The 15,411-nt window shown below is 31.5% G+C and overlaps 1 pseudogene; it reads right to left on the bottom strand.

Annotated features, from left to right (window-relative positions):
* Positions 1 to 2,407: 2,407 nt before the first annotated feature.
* Positions 2,408 to 12,878, bottom strand: LOC128158061 (heat shock 70 kDa protein 12A-like; annotated as a pseudogene).
* Between the last annotated feature and the right edge of the window lie 2,533 nt (positions 12,879 to 15,411).

Below are 15,411 nucleotides of genomic sequence, written 5' to 3'. Positions count from 1 at the left end.
AAATATATTTAAACAACGTCAAGGGGCGATACTTCTTTATGGTAGTGTTAATTAAAGTGAAATAAAAGTAAATGTTTGATAAAAACAGCTATAAAATTAAGAAGGTATTTTGGACGGTTTCCTAGAAATCACATTATTTTTAAAGTTTTTCTTAATTAAAGAAAATATTTCGTAAACAGTAAGACATCACGAGTGCCAAACACAAAACCAGAATGTCAGGAACGACTTCCCGAATGGCCGACATATATTTACATTTAGGATATAATATATATTGTTTAACATATGAAATTATGAAATTTATAACCCCTTTGTTATTTGACAACAATATCTCACAAAGAATAGAATAAAAAGCCAACTCTTTTAAATGTCTTTTTATTTTATATATATATATATATAATCTAAATCACGCCACAAGAACGACTCGAAGAATGGCCCGACATATATGAAGGGTTGTTAAGGAGACATGTGGAATCAAAGTTACATGTAATTCTGGAACCCTTTTTTGTTTTGAAAATTCATTGTTTTGTCTCATATAACTAATATTAAATTACAATTATAAATCAAGTTAGTATCATTTTTATGCACATGACTACTTACTCACACACAGGTACAAGTGCATACATTCATGAACATTAGTGGTAAGTGGTTATTTTGCTTTAAAATATTTAAAAAAATATACCAAAAACTTAAACTAGTAATATGAATGACACTAATTTAGTTAAAAAAAATTCCATTAAAGACATAATATTCAAAATTATGCAGCTATTGTTTTTTTGACAGTTGAATATATTTAAATTGATATTTTATTCTTAAAACCTAGGCATTATATTTTGCCTTTAGGATATAGAAATATCATATTGTTAAACATGTGAAATTATAAAATTCATAACCCTTTTATCATTTGACAATTGTAGCTTACAAAGAATAAAACGTTGAAGTTATTTTTTCAAAAGTTGTTCGATATATTTGAAAGTTATTTCTTTCAGAAGTCGTTATATATATATATATATATATATATATATATATATATATATATATATATATATGAAAACTTAAATCACTCAACTCTATTTGTACTTAATCACAAGAAATAGAAACATGTAATATTGTTTTAAATTTTCCATACAAAAATACCAACAACGAGGAGTTAACGTTTAAACCTTGGGGTAATTTTAACAAGGAACAACGTGGAAAAAAGAAACAAAACTTGGTCATTGAAAAAATAACAAACCGTTAACCATTTAAAAAATCAATAAAATGAAGTACAAAATCAAAACAGAGCAACACGGACCTCCAAAAGAATAGAGGTACATTCCTATACTGATTTTGAAAAAACAAAATGTAGACGACAATCACATAGGTTAGGTATATATATATACCAGAGGCAATTTTTTTCTTAAAATAGATTGAATAACGTAGATTTACAAAAGGATGACGTCAAGACTGTAAGTGTAATAATGTGTAAATTTGTAAACATCATTGTAAACAGATTTAAAATAAAAAAAAAAATATATGAACTTTAAAAAAAAATTGATTTCATTACTGTTATTTGTTGAGAATATTAGAACAGAGGTTATCTTTATCAAATATTCGCCGAAGGTATGTAAACGATCTTTTATTTCTCGGCCAGGCTTTCCTCTGCCATTATTTACTATATAAAAAAACCCAACTAGAACAACACTACTCTGTATACTTTGAACTTAAAACATAACACGTATTAATAGTTTGATCAGTGCTTGACTTGAAAAGTGCTGGAACGATCTTGTTTTTGTGTTGCTTTCATGGTACAGAAAACGGTATAAAAGTTGGGAAGTGTTTTAAGAACTGGAAGAATAAACATTTAATCGAGGAGAATAGGAATAGTTTTTATAATTTCGACTTGTACTTTCCATTTACGGATATTATAAAAGAAAGATTTTGCTAATAACCAAAATCAATATTGATATAATAAAAAATATGAGCCTCAGATTAATTCATTGTTTATTTTTTAGTTAGATAATGTACAATTGATTGATACAAAAAGTCAACACATGATTTAAGAGTGCATAAACAATTCATTGTAGTAAATGACATCAATCAACAATGTAAGTTTTGTGGTCTTAGTGTTTTTAACTTACCAAATCTGATTCTTAAAGTAGTCCGAGTATCGCACTACGTCATAATACGGATTTTACAATATTGGTTCGACTTTTACAAAGCGTTTTAGACACCCGGTATTGATTTTGCTCTACATCGCTGTTGTAAACAATGGAAATAATAAGTAATTAGAACGGTAATATATGTATTCTATGAGAGATAGAAATTATTAATGTTGAGAAACTCGATTCTGTTAAAGTAAAATGAAAAACGAAGTTTCTGATTAACCAGGATCTCAGGTATGCTGATATCTTCTTTGTTTTGTCACCCCCCCCCCCGAAATTTTCTATTTCTTTTACTAAAACCGGTTTAAATTTAGAGACAGAAGCTATTTCGAATTTAATCAATCGTCAATTAATTAATGTTTAAATGATATCTAACATTGTTGACAGATCTAGGCAGAAAACTGTAGCAAAATGTGATTTTTTTACGGATTTTTTCGTCAGGGTCTACTTGGTTTAGAGCTTATAGCGTGAAAAGTAATCCGTCAACATATAATTTATTTTACCAAATCTTTTTTTCTAAGATGTCAATCTATAGAATAAACACCATGAATTTAAGTTTGAGTCCATAAAATAGTAAAAATATTACCAAACGCGATACTAGCATTGCATTTTTTGTATTCTATTTTGATACATCAGGTCCATAAAGCGTACTTACTTACAACAATTTGCGCAAATTTATTGATGAGATATGGCTTAAATAAATATTTATACTCTAGTTTGTATGTTCAGTTCTAATTTTCCCAAAATTGGTAATTATTTTTAGGAAAAATGGACGTCTGGCAAATTTCATAATTGTCAATAATTTTCGCAAGGGGGTACACCCGTCTGAGAGGTGATAACAAACAAACTAGCATGTAAACATGCATATTTTCTTTTGTATATGTATTGCTAGAATGTATATTTATCATTTAAAGCTAAGCTTTTAATGATTGAGCCCATTTAGTGCCGAGTATAGGACTACCTTAACATGTATATCTATACCAAATTAAATATGTATAATCTCTTGGCTTTGAAATCAATCGCCAAGATAGCAAGCGACCATCTTAGCACTATTTGGTTGTTGGGCTAAGAACATGATTTGCGTTTCTCCAAAACACACATCGATGTAAATGATGTGTTTGGGAAGAAACTCATGACCAGGCGATAGAATATGCCCGATGAAGAAACAACCTTCCTCATCAACATATTTTGGACTGTTTAATGTACTAGCGTACAATTTAAAATTCCCTTCCTCTTCACAGTTTTTTATATGAAAATGTCTATCAATTTTTCTGTATTCCCCGACAGATACAATTTCATCGATCTCTACTAGTTTACTAAACAGCCCCCAACATCGAAATTCTCCATTTTCTTCATATTTATGTTTTTCATCGTGTTCAGAAGGCTTGAACTTTTTGTTAACGCCAATGCCATAGGTATACTTGCTTCGTCTATGTTTTATAAGGTTAGGACAGTGACCGAAAATGACTGCGCCTTTCAAAATTGACCATGCTGCTTCTGTAGGGATGATTACGCGCATGTGAGAAAACCTGGATTTAATTCCCTCAATGAGCATTGGAGACTATGCATAGCCACCAACAAGAATAATAGTAGTAATGTCATTTACACCATTTAGCTGAATAAGTTCTGAAAGATAATCAGCAATTTTTGTTATCGATTCAGCAAAGAAATCTTCGGCATCCTTTGATTTCAATCGCACTTTGTCTCCAGTAAATGAAACGGTCATGTGTTTTCATATTTTGTAAAGACAGTTTTGACTGATTTCAACTCTCTACCGCAATGTACTAATGAGTAGGTTTCCCCAAATTGAGAGGGAATCCTGACATTAAATTTGCAGTCGGAATTGGGTTTGATTGTTCTTTTGGCCATTTCAAACTCCCTACAAGCTTCAAAAAATACACTTGGTATGTTTTCATCAATGTACCTTGCAGTATCTTCACTAATGAGGCGTTTTATAAAATCCATATATTCTTCGTCCACCTTTGTACCTCCCCAGTTCCCTCCAGTTGCTTTGATGAGTTCTTTGACGCGACCGTCTTCAAGCACTTCGTGCGCCGTTATATCGACTGTACCCCCTGTCGAGCGTGAGTTACTTTTTAATTTATTCTTTTACAACAAACTCAAACACTTTCAATGATTTCGGTAGTATGTTACATGTAGATCAAAAAATTAAAAAGTTAACGCATACATTACCTCCAACATCCACAACAATGTAATTTGATCGGGGAGCAAATGTCTCGAAGTCTTCATTCTCGTTTTCACAAATTCTCTTCTCTACAGGAAGAAGTTTTACATGCAGAGCTGCCGCTTCAGGTTCTAAAGCTATCGTCAACATACTAGAGTCAATTCCAGCCTGTAATACAAAAATAATTCCTATCAGATATCAATATGTTGGAGAGTTCAGTAAACAGACATGTTTTTAATTTTATTGAACACTTGTTGTCCCAATGTGATAAGTTATAGAGCAGATTTTTTGAAAATTTATTGAAAATACATACAAAATATGATCCAAAATATATGATACCATTTTAAACGATTATTATTCTTTCAAATGACATACAACTATTTAATAAAACAGTTCAAATTTCAAAACATTCTATAACACTTTATTCAGGATATTTCACACATTTTATACATGTTTATAAAAAGAATCATCCCGTCTAAAAAAAACATTGTTATTTACAACACATGCTCTACATGACGTCCTTTTTGTTCAATCAAAAGATCAAGTCTTTTCTTAAAGTTATTGAAAACGTTTCTGCATATGTCTGAAGTTACATTTCCAATTTCTCGATGTATTGCTAATTTTAGATCTTCCAGAGTGGATGGCTTTGGGGCATACACTATGTCTTTAAAATATCCCCACAGAAAAAAAATCCAGTGGGCTTAAATCAGGGGAATGTGGTGGCCAAACGCAGTCCGTCCTGGACGAAATCAGTTTATAACCAAATGTTTTCTGTAACCATCCAAGATCTCGACTGACATGTGCTCCGTCTTATTGACTATCAATAGCAGCAGGATGAATGCCTCGTCTGCGCAGAGCTGGAATGAATTTGTTCTTTAGTAAGTGTAAATGCCGGTCACTGTTATCAGTCTTGAATTCACCATCAGCTTCGAAAAAAATGGCCCAATGACACCAGCAAAACTGAGATCTGCCCAGACTGTCACCTTGTCGTCGTGTAATGGTTTCTCATTCCAGTACTGATGTCTCTCTTTCCCCCAAACACGATCGTTTCGTTTGTTTATAGGCAAGTTTAAATAAAAGTGAGATTCATCAGTAAACCAAACAGGGTCTGCATTATCATTGTTGTTAGTCATCCACTGAGCAAATTTAAGCTTCATGGCTATGTCAGACCCTTTGAAGTTTTGCATCATAGGCACTGATTAACTAGGCGCATTTCCTAAATCCTTCAACACACTTCTCACTTACTTTTGTGGCGTTTCCGTGATCAGATCTTTAACCACTGCAACCGATTCATCACTTCTGCTTGTCCGAGGCCTTCCAGTGTTTTTCAATCGAGTATCTTCTATTATAGTTTTATGACGTCATAACGCCATGACGACGACAACGTTTTCCGTATTTACTTATATATTAAAATTATAGGTTTTGCAGTTTAAAATTATATATAAATGACATGTTTAGAATGATTAATAATAAATCTATTCAAAGTCAAAGTAGTATCAGATATTTTGTATCACCCTGTAATAGAAAAGAAAACCTCTATTGCAGATTTCCTCATAAATGCTTTTGCAGGATCAGACCAGATTGCTGGCACTGTGACAACCCATCTAATATCGGTCATTTCAATATCGGTTTGTTGTTTCCTTACTTCATCAAACAGTGAATTCACTAAAAATCTGAGTGATTCAGAAAACACTTTTCGAGCAGACATAGTCTTTCCAGTCTCATCTTTAACCAATGTTTCTTGTACTTCTGACTTTAAGAAAGGTAACGTACGTAAATCATAAGTGAATGAAAATATCACAAATGAAAATGCAAGAAATTTAACAAATCGAATAAAATAGACATTTTTACCTGTATTGCGTAAAGAGACATTTTAAATCTTCTATAAAAATACCAATTTTCATGATCATTGTCCAGTATCAGGTCCAAATACTTAGCCTCTGCCTCAAAACCAAATTTGTCGAATATTTTTTCTTTGGTGAACAGAATGCATGTTGGGGTTTTGTTATACATCATTGAGCTGATAGGATCCACCCAGTGTTTTATGATAATGTTCCCTAGGTTTCTGGGGTCTTTCGAAAAATCATGCTTTGTAGAAAAAGCGTATCCCGAGAATGTTGTTCCAAAGTCTATTGCCCCAACTAAGAGGTAATCCTTGCGTTTTGTGTCATCCATTTGAATCTATAAAATCCAATTGATATATTTTTGATGTACTGTTTTTAATTTTTGATAACATATTTCTATTTCTAGAACAAAAGTTAATCTTAAAATTATTTAAACCAAAAGAAAATAATCAGCGATGTACAGTAAAGCAACTATTTTCAAATTGTTTGGCACTTTGATTTGTGAATGTTACCATGGCTACAACTAGTTAATACTAAGTAGCGTAAGGTGAGCCTATGGAAGTGCCTTGATGCTATTGATGATGGTTAAGATTCGATCAATGAAGAAATAATCTTCAAAAAGTCAACATTATAAGTACCAAAAACATTTGATGAAAGCAACAGGACATTTAAAGAAACAATCAAGCTCGTTTTGTGCAAATATTATGAAATGAGAATATTTCCCATATTTAATATGGACTTTGCAAAAATTCTACCATGTAATATCTAAAAATGATAACAGTTCATAAAGTAAATAATGCTAGCTTAGCCTTTTGCATGTGCATCTATTGTGAAAACTCGAGCTAGGGTGAATAGATCACGAGTTTGAAAGATTTTATTAATTTTATTGTTGATGTTGACTTTGCATGAAATACTTATGATCAGTAAAAGTTTAAGATACATCGAGAGCACGAATTTCAAGCTGAACTATATACTTCTAAAAAATTGTAGAAGCCAATGTATCATTTAAAGAAAAATAGGCTGATAACAACAATGTACATAATTATGTTTGGTCTTGACGAATAATTGAAGTAAAGTATCAAAAATAGACGCAGATATAAACAATTAAATGCTTTGTTTGTTGTTTTGTATGTGTTTCATTGCAGATAAAAATTTGCAATGGATACCAATATCATATCGATAAGATAACTAAGTAACATCATATTTACAAGATTTATCTCGACATTTCATATTCATTACCTTTTCATATTGACCTTAAAAAGCTGAAAATTCACTTAGAAGATGTATTGGATATATAGACGAAGATTGTTCCAAAATTACATTGACAAGTGGGGTTCTTAAGTTAATTATTAATATAAAAAATAACAAATGAAACTAGTTTTATATAGTTTAATTAATATACATTAAGTTATATGTTGACATTAAATATTGTGAGATTAAATTGGTAAAATAAAAGCATACTAGATGATAATATGTGGCGAAAAGTGAAAACAAAACAAAAAGTTAAAATCAACACATCATAAGAAAAGCGCTTTACCCCCCCCCCCCCCCGAATATATTGCATAATACGGAATATTGGATCATTTTAGTGCATTTTGCAACAACGTAAAATTTGACTTCGCATTAAACGGCGACGTCAGTGGTGCAACAGCAAAGGTAAAAGATATTGATTAAAACAAATTCGGTTTTGAAACCAATAACATCAACAGAATATATTGGTATGAATGTTGTACAGTAACTCCCTTTTTGTCTATTAAGTTAAACACATATGGCATAAATGCTTGGCAGAGTGTTTGTGTTCGTGAAATGTGTCGTTCAGCATTTCGTGTCTATTTCTATCGGTCGGGATTTCGTTCTTAACTTGATGTTTTTTTAACTAATGCTGATAATCAGATTAATGTTGGATTCAGTATCACATGTTTTACTTATTGTATGTTGTGTATACACTTGAACACTTGTATGCGCTATATTACAATATGATTAGAACATAACAGATTTATGAATCTTAAAATATGATCATTTGTTTAAATAATACATGATGAATAACTTAAAAAGACTCATTTTATCATTTTAATTTGAATTACTTAAAAGGACCAAATTAAACATCTCATATTGACATGTATTTCTATGATAAAAATATTTGTCACAACATTTGATTCCTTTGTTTTTCATATTTTATAAGAAGATTTCCGAAGACAAACTTTAGATATGAAATATGACATAAAATTGTTGGCAGGCTGAGCACGCAGTGTTTACTTTTATTTAGGATTATGATTTGGGTAAGCAGGTGGATCAAACTTTCTACATTTCAAATGAATTTTGCGTTCTCTTTAACACAGCCAAATCTGCGCTTGGTGCAACGGACACACCATTTACATGCTAATTTTATCTCAACCGGTAAGGCATGAATGAATAGAGAATGTGGACTAGTTGCACGTTGATTAGCGGATTTTTTTGGCGTCAGTTACTTAGACCAGTAATGCCCTGGTTTTTTTAGACCAGCAGTTCCCTGTAAATATTGTTTCCCATTTCACACTCGCACAAGAACAAGATAAAAATAATTAAAGATTGTGTACACATGCATTCTTAAATATACTGCAGACAAAACGTAAGACTAACGGAGTTATCGTCCTTTCAAGTGACGTCACAATGGATTTCTTACACAAATGTGTAATTTCAAGAACATCATGCTTTTTAAGCATAATAAAAAAGTATATTTCGCGTAGTTTTTTTTTCATGGTACATGTAGTTTTTAAAGTGACATATGACACTTAAGCTTTATTACTTTCCTTTTTTTTTTTTTTTTACAAAAATTACTTTCACTAGTTATTGTAAATCTGCTGAAATATAAATGCCAATTTCTCAAAATATTGCAGGACATTTCTTCAGATATAGGAAACAGTTGTGACTTGCTCTCATTTTGATGAACGCTCACATATTTTTTATTCACTATTATTTACGGTCATTTCCAGGAACGTTTTAAAAAGGGGCCTTGCAGTCTCAAAATCAGGAAAATTCTAATCCGGGGTGAGGAATGGGGAGTGCGTAGTATGCCTTTAGCTCTTTAGCTGCTCAATGGTATCTTTATTTTCACTTCCATTTATTACATGCTCCCAAAAGGGGGGTCAACTTCATTTTCCTGATCAGCAGTAAATTAAAAAAATATATATATTTCTTAAACGGGGGGGGGGGGGGGTGACTTTATGATAAGTCAATTTTTTATATGTAAGTTTAGAAAAATGTCTGCTGCAAGAAAAGAGGAAATAAACTGCAATGAACATTATGATAAAATCTTTATTATTCAATAATATTGTATCTGAGATAAATTTAACTTTTAAATAATTAAACAAATCTTATAAATTATGATTAATGAACAATTACGAAAAAAAATAGGTGTTTTATTTTATTTTGCATTCAAATTAATTTACGTTACGTTGCTCCTTTTATTTTAATTGATTTGTCATAATTCATTATTAGATCACATGCTGTGCTCGCCCCAACGATCGCAGCGTAAAACATAATAGTATAGTTTACATAGTAAGTACATATAATAACATCATTCACGAGCGATTTTTGACTCAATTTGACTGACTTTTTCTCAAAGAATACTTCAAAATCGTAGGACTACGTCGTCAAATATGGATTGATTTACTTGTACATTATATAATAAGAAAATAAATGTTTCAAATCGGCAATCTTTTTGTACTTATGAAACACTTGTATACTGTAAAAGTAGTAATTTACGCGTGGGGGAAATTTACACTAGTTACGCAGTAAGCTGAACCCGCGTAAAATACCCATGGTAAAAAAAAGAAATTTTTAGATTAACAACTCATGTTTCTGCGTATTAAATACCCACTCATATTGTTTGATTATAGTAAACGCGTACTCAACCACTAGAGTAAATAACAACTTTTACAGTATATTACCGTTAAGGGTTTTAACAACGACGCAATAACGGGAACTTTTTTGACGTCGTACATCGCACCGCTTGACTAAAATTGACGTAACTAATTATTATATTCTCAAAAATTAAATGAATTGGGTATTTTTAATTGTTTTTGATATTGTTTGCGAAAAGGTCATTGAACAGACCATAGAAGTGAATTTGTGTTTGACAGATTTTAACTTATGAGTTCTGTCTTCGTAACTTTGGGATAACCCCTGTCTTTCAAAGATAATAGGAACAAGAGGCCCAATGGGCCACATCGCTCACCTGAGCAACACTGGCTTTATATGGTCGTTCAAAGGATATTGTGCCATGTGGCCCCTAGGTAGAAAAATGAATATCCGAATTTTCACTTATTTTTGCATATACTTAATTTTTGACATATTTACCTTCATGAATACCATTTTTACCAAAAATAAGATCATATGCAATATAAATAGCTAAATTTTCAGTTAGTTTTCACGGTTAACTTCCACTTCCCTTTATTTTAGCCCCCCCCCCCCCCCAATCACTTTATAAAACGATTAAAATACATGAGAGCATAAAGGTACATTTTCCTCCTCCACTACTTGCTAGTTATTGTATTTTAATAAATTCTATATGTGAAAGAAGAACAGTGTACCTCAATGCACATGAATGATGCGCTCAATTCCTCAAATTGAAAAGATTGAAAAATTTAATTGGCCTTCTCCATTATAGACGATTGTCATTTACCAGGCATGAGTTCATTTCGTATGGCATTTCATATCCTTACTCACTTGATTGAAGAAAATAACCTTAACTGAAAATGTTGTCACATATTTTAAAGAGCTATAAATCAAATTAATGTATTGGCAGGCATGTCGCTCTATTGTACCAAGGCCCTTCCATTATTTTTATCTTTATTAAAAAACAACAAATGTGAACAAACAAAGATGATTTTTCCATTGCAATATTTTTTTAAGAACACCGATAAAGCTTTTATACTCATAATAATAATAATAATGTGTCAGGCCTATGGAAACTGTTTAAAAGGCATTGTTTTCATTTACTTGTGTTCGAAAAACTATCAAAAAGAGGATGCTTCCACACAAGTTACAGCTTTTCTGGCCAATTGGTTTTTGAGAAGAACATTTTTTAAAGATTTTTCGCTATGTATTCCTATGTAAAATTCGACCCACCCACTGTGGCCGCACCCTACCCCGGGGATCATGGTTTGAACAAATTTGAATCTACACTACCTGAGGATGCTTCGAAACAAGTTACAGCTTTTCTGGCCTACTGGTTTTTGTTGAGAAGATTTTTCTTTATGTATTCCTATGTAAAAATGTCGACCCCCCATTGTGGCCCCACCTTATCCTCGGGGATTTTGATTTGAAAAAAAATTGAATCTACCCGAAGATGCTTCCACAGTTCCAGCTTTTCTGGCTAACTGGTTTTTGCAAAGAAGATTTTATTGATTTTTCTCCATACATTTGTATCTAAAAATTTGATTCCCCATTGGAGCCCCACCGTACCCCCGGGGATAATGGTTTGGACAAGCTTGAATCTACACTACTTGAGGATGCTTCCACACAAGTTACAGCTTTTCTGGTCGATTGATTTTTGAGATGTTTCTCTGTGAAAAGACGAGAAAATACTTACAAGTAGCCTAAAACACATTGCAGTAATCAGGTATTACGCAAAGACCACACCGTATTACCATTAGATTTTGTATTTTAGTCGGTAAAGTACCGTACCTGTTAATGTATCTTATTTCCCGCAAGTAACAGTCAGCTGTCTTACTTTCCGATGTCTATATTTGATTGATACGTAAACATTACAAAATACAGGCGATATTTTCCCAAAGTTATAAACCGTAATTCATGAAAACGAAACGAAAATCAAAACAAGCTAAAACCACCCTCAAAGGTGAAAATTTCAACGCATTGGAATATTTAATCTCAATTTACTTCACAAAATCGGCATAAATGTATCTTGCACGTATCAAATATTCCTTTCGTTCTGTTCCACAACAACCAAATTCACTTTTGTCAGATTGACCCATTTCTTATACGCTTCTTTGTTTCAAAGAGGGTTTTGAGATATGGAATACTGAACCCGAAGTTAAACTTATTGACCCTCATTCTCTCTGTCTTATTATCATTTTCGTAAATTACTCAAATTTGAAACAGAATTAGCCCTTAATTTTTGCAATTTATATTTTCCTTCCCATAAGGATAATTTATGCTAAACTACGTTGAATTTGACTCACTAGTTCTTGAGAAGAAGATTTTTTTAAAATGCACCCCCCTTTTTCTACAGTTTCGAGATTTTCTCAGCTTTGAATAAAGATTGGTCTTTCATTTCTGCAATTTATATTTGCCTTACCATAAAAAATCTTTGTGCCAAATTTGGTTGAAATTGGATAAGCGGTTTTAGAGAAGAAGTTCAAAATGTAAATAAGTTTACAGACGGACGGACGGACAGACGGACGACGGACAAAATGCGATCAGAATAGCTCACTTGAGCTTTCAGCTCAGGTGAGCTAAAAACAAATGAAAGTTGATGGTAATCTAAATTCTAGTATTAATAAACATGATTTTCCCAAATACTTAATTTTGAAGAGAAGCATAAAAGAATAGCTTGCAACAGAGTTCGTGAATTATTTGGTACTCACATACTCTGCCATATTTGTTGTCTCTAATTATAATGATTAAAACTGCAGTTTTCCTTTGTCCTCAAAAGGCGTTAAATTGCACTTGAAAGACTGTGCTGAAATAAAACTCTTTTCTTTTAAAGGCCACATACGCTTTTATATGATTAATGATCTTTAAAAATCAATGATGTAACCAGGCACATACAAAGTACATGCAATGAACACTAGTGGTCGTTCAGCAATCTTGAGGCACTTAAGGGGTCTTTATAAAGCCAAGTGGAAACTCACAGATTAAGGTAATTCTAACTATGTTAGTCCTATAGATGAAGATTTGTAATATCTGAGTCTAACAAAGAGCACTAAATCAAATGAAAGGCATTTGCTTCTTCATATAAAAATACTTTTATCTCTCTACGAAATTGTTGCTTTGAACGTATTTAACTGCATAACGAATGGCACACAGATAAACGTTGTTTGAATTGCATTTTGGACAAAACTGATTATGAAATTATACCACAATCTCTAATAATTTGTAAGACAAAACTTTTCATCAAAAAGTAGGAGTGTATATTTTTTGTAGCAATACTATGATTTGAAGTTTTAATAGGCCACACGAACTTATGCTGGATAGGTGGTATTGAATCACAATACTTGTAAATTTTTTAATTTTAGTAAGCCAGACTCGATGCAGAAGACCTTATGGCAATTGATTTATCGATCTTTTTGTCAACTGAAAATTGTGTTTAAATGATAAAATGTTCATCCATTATATCGAGGAACTTATTAGATTAAAAAGACTTGATCTGTCGTCCTGCATGTTTTCGTAACACAGACTGCACTTCAATGCACACAAATATTCACGTTATTTAAAAGAACACCTCATATTTGTGTGATCGTTTAAACTTTCTAAACTGATAAACATTTAACAGTAAAGTTTGCATTATCATTAAAGTAATATATAGAAAGATGAATTTGAAAGAATTCATAATCAATAAATCACTGAAATAAACTTCACAATTTTGATGATTTACATGCACCCAACTAAAATAGTAATGATGGAAAAAAAACCTGTTACCACTTAAATTCCTATTAACTCTAAAGTCTCAACTATTTTTTAAAACAAAAATGAAATCTTCAAAACACTTTAGAAAAATTTGAATAAGAAATGCTGCAAAACTCTAATGCATTTATGAAGTGTTTAATAGTATGAACTTATTATGAAATTTTTTTTTAAAACCAAAATGAACGTGTCTGGTTTGGTAGATATAAAGTTTAAGAAATATAATTAAAGTGTGGAAAAGTCTACTGATGATTAGGCCAGTCAGTGCCTTTTTTTAATTATTTAAGATATTTATGAAAATTTTATGAAGATTTTTTTTTTTAAGAAGAGAGAACATTTTTGATAAAAAAAAATGATATTGTAAAGGGACAGTGAAGCAGATAAGATACTTCAACTTAAATGATCCGAATGACTTACTTTCTCAACAATCAAAAATAAACACGGGATAGAATAGTGATAGGAAAAAATTCCAAACAAATGTCCATACACAACATAATTAAATAGCCTATAGATATAATGTTAAAGAATTACATGATATTTTTTTTCATAAAAATCAGCCATACTTTAACAACTGATATTTACATGGCGCCTGCCAGATAAAATATATCTGCCACCAACTTGCGTTTATAGGTTTACTAAAAGTTTGATGACAGATATTTTATTTACTTTGCATAAAGATTGCACAATATAGAGCACACAAGTTTTATAGGTATCATAAAACCTAACGGAATTGATGTAAGAAATATAGTGAACGACAAGATAAATGCATTTGTGACCTAATTTAGAAAACTAAGTACATATTGTCACTGTATGGTTTTGTCAGTGTACCTTGTCCTAAAAGAAAGTAAACATGTGTTACATATTTTCCCAGAAAAGTAAATTATGTCGATATAATGAAAGACCTTACTTTAAATTTTAGATAAGTCTTATCTTTTTCTGTAATTTAAAATTCAAAGTGTGTGGTATGACATTCCCCTGTTGCAACGAGTCTTGCTAGTATGAAATGATAACGCACGTTTGACTAAAACGTGTTATCTCTTAGATATCATTCCTTAATTAAAATTTCTTCTAAAACATTTTTGATAAATATAATCAATTCTAACTAACTTTATCTATGCAATCAAGTTGATGTTTAATTTGATAAGTTTCAATCTGTGCATGTAAAGCGTATTGACTCTAGCTGTATTTCTTCCTTTTGGGAGATTTATCCTCACAAAAATTTCAGCATCATAAAATCGGTTGAGAAAAATCTTTAAAAAAAAACCTGTTCTGTATTATGCTTAGCCTGTATGATTTGAAAATTGAATCTTTTTAAATACTGTTTATTGTTATATTCTATAGTACATTCTCACTATATAACTCTATATAGATGAATAGTCCATAATTGTAATATTAACTCATTCAAAAGATGTTGACATGTCAATATGTTTTTAATTTTGACCGGCTAGGAATAATATCTAGAGGATATTTCCTCTATTTCAATTACTCGTTTCTGATTTGTTGATTCGTAAACGATGACGTACTAGATAACTCTTCGCGACTCCAAAACAAGGTGACGTCATAATAGCAAGTAAACAACGAATGCGCAATGCTACCGTTTGCTATCATAACAAAT

Source organism: Crassostrea angulata, chromosome 8 (genome assembly GCF_025612915.1).
Source record: "Crassostrea angulata isolate pt1a10 chromosome 8, ASM2561291v2, whole genome shotgun sequence".
NCBI lineage: Eukaryota > Metazoa > Mollusca > Bivalvia > Ostreida > Ostreidae > Magallana > Magallana angulata.
The sequence above is the reverse complement of the archived record's forward strand: the minus strand, read 5'-3'. Positions and strand labels throughout refer to the sequence as shown.